The sequence below is a fragment of the Lycium barbarum genome, chromosome 11, assembly GCF_019175385.1.
Source record: "Lycium barbarum isolate Lr01 chromosome 11, ASM1917538v2, whole genome shotgun sequence".
NCBI classification, from domain to species: Eukaryota; Viridiplantae; Streptophyta; class Magnoliopsida; order Solanales; family Solanaceae; genus Lycium; species Lycium barbarum.
In genome coordinates this window covers 12,378,496-12,382,944 of record NC_083347.1, presented here as the reverse complement: position 1 = coordinate 12,382,944, position 4,449 = coordinate 12,378,496, and positions in this window count along the sequence as shown.

Here is a 4,449-nt window from a genome sequence, read left to right as displayed (position 1 = left end):
CAGTATCCAATGAATGAAGGACATATACATGAAAGGGGTCCTCATTTTTTAAGTCTTTTATTAGGTCCAATAGATGTTGGTCAGACTCAATAACATTGAATTCTCTATTATTTGCATCTTGGTAAAAAAAAAACCATCAACTGCTATATAACCTAATTCTCTAGTATAATAAAGCAATTTCATTAGGGAATAGTAGTCTTTCTCGATATACCTAACGACTGACACTAAAAAGGAATGGTAATTAGGGTCAGGATTTTCTACAAAGGTCCCACCGTAGTGAATGTGTGTAAATATGACCTCCTCCATGGTCAATTAGTAAGGTAAACCTGGAAGAAAATCACAAAATGAATTAATTTCAGCAAAATGACCAAAAGGGCACAATTTAAAGGGATATATTACAAAAATGGGGCAGGAAATATTCTCAAACACATAACCCCAAATCTGAAAATTAAAAACCTAACTTTCTAATCCCACTCACCACCGAGAAACGACAATTACAAACGACTATTACAAATTAAAAACGACTACTACAAATATTCTAAAAAACAAACCCCAAAAAAACTAAATTAATCTCAAAACAAAACCCTAACAAGCTTAAACAGCCATTGTGAACACGATTAACAGCTAATCTAGAGAGATACAAAGGTTTAAGATACTTCTGGTAGGCCCGTTTACTTTGGCAAACCGTTTTTTAAAAAAACATGCGGATTCCACTCGAGAGGCGTTAAATGGAACGAAAATACACGTAAGCGGGGCGTATGTACACGCGCCCAGGTGTTATTAAAAAAAGGGCAAAAGGTGCTTATGTGGTACAAATTCAGAGTAGTTTAGGTATCAAATTGGAACAATCGTAGGTTTAGGTAGCCATTAGGAAAATGTGATAAAGTTTAGGGGGCTATCTATGACTTTTAAGATAAAATTATAATTTGAGAGTAGCTCAGACGCCTAAGGAGAGAAATTTTTGCCATGTTACCGTGTTGTATTTAAAAGGCATGGTTGAGATAATGTTGAAGGGTCTAAATGGAACAAGGATGAGTTAAAGTGCCAAAATGAAAAATTGGACCAAGTTAAAGGTCTCTATATGTGTTTGGCCTTCGAGTTTTTCTTCTTCCTTTTTACCATGATCATCTAGTAAGAGTGTACCAAGGAAAATGAGTATATCCAAGAAAATTTGTTGGGCCTGACATTGGTTCACGGGGAATTTGAAGTCTTGTCCAATACACAGATTTAAGGGAAAAAAGGAAGGTAAACTTACAGAAATAACTATCATATTATAGGTTCTTACCATTAGTAGTTATCCTTTTCAATATTACGATGTGTAGCTACCTTTTTATTAGTTTATGTATTTGGACGCGTGTAATTAAAGGTCTTCACACACATAACTAATGTGGGAACAATAACCAGATTCCTTAAATTTAGGCATTAACGGTGGTGTTTATTAATAGACAGAATAATATCTCTTTTTAATATCTTTTTCTCTTCCCTTCATTTGGTAAGGTAAATTTGTTCCATAATTTTAGCTTCCATTTCATTCTCCAACCATGATTTTCCTTCTCTCTTCCCTTCTTTTTGTAACTAAATTCAAAATTCAAAAAAATTAATAATAGAAGGAAACACAAAAGCAGAGACTACGATCATTCAATCGGTAATTCGAAAAATACATGATTTGCAACTTCAAAAGAATTAAAAAACAATTGTATTTAAATTTTTATTGAAAAATTCAAATACACAAATACATTCAAACATTCATAAACGAATTTAAATGACTGTGTATTTGATCCGCAGTTCATCACTATTTGAAGTACACAAATACATACAAACAAAATACGTCTCTCATTGGCTCAAATACACAAAAACATGCAAACATACGCATCACTGGTTCAAATACACAAATACATTCATAAACGGATTTAAATGACTGTGTATTTCGCAGTTGATCATCATTTCAAATACACAAATACATACGACAAAATACATCATTGTTTCAAATACACCAGTACATAAAACATTCATATACGAAATTGAATGTATGTGTATTCGATAAACAGTTAATAACTGGTTCAAATACACAAAAACATGCAAACATATGCATCACTGGTTCAAATACACAAATTACATACATATTAATTAATGAAAACAAAAAAAAATAAGGGTTTAGGGTTTAGCGGAAAAGAATAAGTTAACAATGATAGCCGTTATTGAGAAGAAGTTAGGGTTTAGGATTTAGTGGAAGAAGAAGAAGAATCATGGTCGAAGAAGGAAAGAGAAGCTAAAATTATGGAACCAATTTTACTAATAGTCAATGCCTATTATTGAGGGATTTGTTTAATCATGTATGTGTATAGTTACTGATAGAGCTATGGATGTTAAATTAGAAAAGTAAATTAGTTACTAAATATAAATAACTAAAAGGGTAGTTATTATCAATAAATAAGTCTTATAAGAAGCTACATCAAGTAATTATTCCAAAAATGTAACTAAACAATAATATAGAAATATTTACAAAGTCTTAGCAGAATTATCGAATTAACATTCAGTGACAGAATGACGGTTAAATAATACATATCATAAAAGAATCCCCAATATTAAAGGAATGCAACTGGATGTGCATCATGCAATTGATAATCTAAGTGATTCTCTCCCTACTTTTTTGCTCAGCAAATATCTTTATGTTATTAACTGCAATTAAGTTCCTATTTACTCTCCATTTTAGTAATATGATTTTGCCATATATCATATTTAAACTATAAATATATATGGTAAGCTTCAAATACAAAGAAATTATACCATAGTCCATATATATACTACAAATAAATATTTATATTTAATAGACTTTTTTCACTCAAAAAATACTTCTGACATTACATATTTATTCCATGAATATTTATCCCACAAATTTATACCAAAGTATAACAATAATTTGATTTTGTCATATATTATATTTATACCTTGAATATATTACAAATATATATTTATATGCAATAATTTTTCCACTACAATACTCTCAGCATAATAAATCTATACCCCAAATATGTTACCATAAATTTATACCCGAAATATGATGATAACGGATTTTACCCTATTTCAACGTCTTTTCAAAGTTTTGTTATATTATATTTATATCATAAAAATACATGATATTTTTTCCATAAAAATAAATGATATTTTTTAGATATTAAAAATATATACCATGAATATTTTACAAATATATAGTAATAATCTTTTTCTGTAAAAATAATTCCGACATAATAAATTATACCAAAAATATGATGATAGTCGGCTTTTTCCCTGTTTCAACAGCTTTTCAAAGTTTTATTACCTATGAAAATATGTTTTCACTTTTTTTTTTTGGACAACTCTTTGAACCAACAATAACTGAAGTAACACAATGTAATTCCTCTTCCCCCAAATAAAGGGAAATATAAAAGAGAAAAAAAAAATAGGAGCCAATTAAAAGAAAAATGAATGGAAACAAATAATTTTTCGTTTTATTCAGTCTGAAATTATGATCAATCAACCCATGTGAGTAGTAGCAGGGAGTCAGAAAAACAAGAATATCTTGGTACAAATGGGAGAATGGAGATTCAGAAGTGTGAAATCTCGAAAATAATCGGGGTGTATTAGTTGAAGAAAAGTAGGAGAGAATTGAGAATAATGATTTATTAGTTAAAGAAGAAAGACAAAGAGAACAAAAATAAAGAATAAAAGGATAAATGTTAATTCATAATTTAGTGGAATAAAAGTAAACGTGAACCCCTAATTTACTGGGTTAAATGACGGTACATAAGTATGCCATAAATGTAACAAGAATTGTTCTTTTTGAAGAATTTAAAAGTTATGCTAATTATGTGTCTAAATCTAATAGAGTGACTAACGGGGGCATTTAAATATAAGTGACGTTTAAGTTTTAAAATTGAAGGGAGGTGATTCAAGTTTTAATTATTGAGTAGAGGTGATGATTTTTTATTAGTGATTAAGAGGCTTTAAGCTTGCCCAACAGTTTTGTTTTTGACACTTTGACCTTCAACTTTATTTTTAACACTTTGTCCTCAAGTTTTATTTTAACACTTTGTCCCTTGCCCCAACCCCCCCCCCCCCCCGGCGAAAAAGAAAAAAGACCTAGGAACGAGCAAGGAGGATTGGTTTTCCCACCTTAAAGTACCGAGCATTTTAAGGGTCTAGCTCGCTGATATAAAAAACCGGAAGATTCAATCCAGTCCCAAGCGTTGCAAAAAGATGAGGGGGAAACTCAGTAAGATGTCGGAGAAGCGAAATATACGAGATCACAAACGTAGATTGCTCGTGGCTAGGCTAAATATAGTAAGGAGGAGAACTGTTGTTCAGTAGAGCGTCGGAGTGCGGAGGTTGTTCCCATCATTGAAGTCAGGGTGTGGGTCTGAGCCTTCCGAATGAGAAAGAAGAAAAGTGCAATGTTTCGTTGGGTTAGCC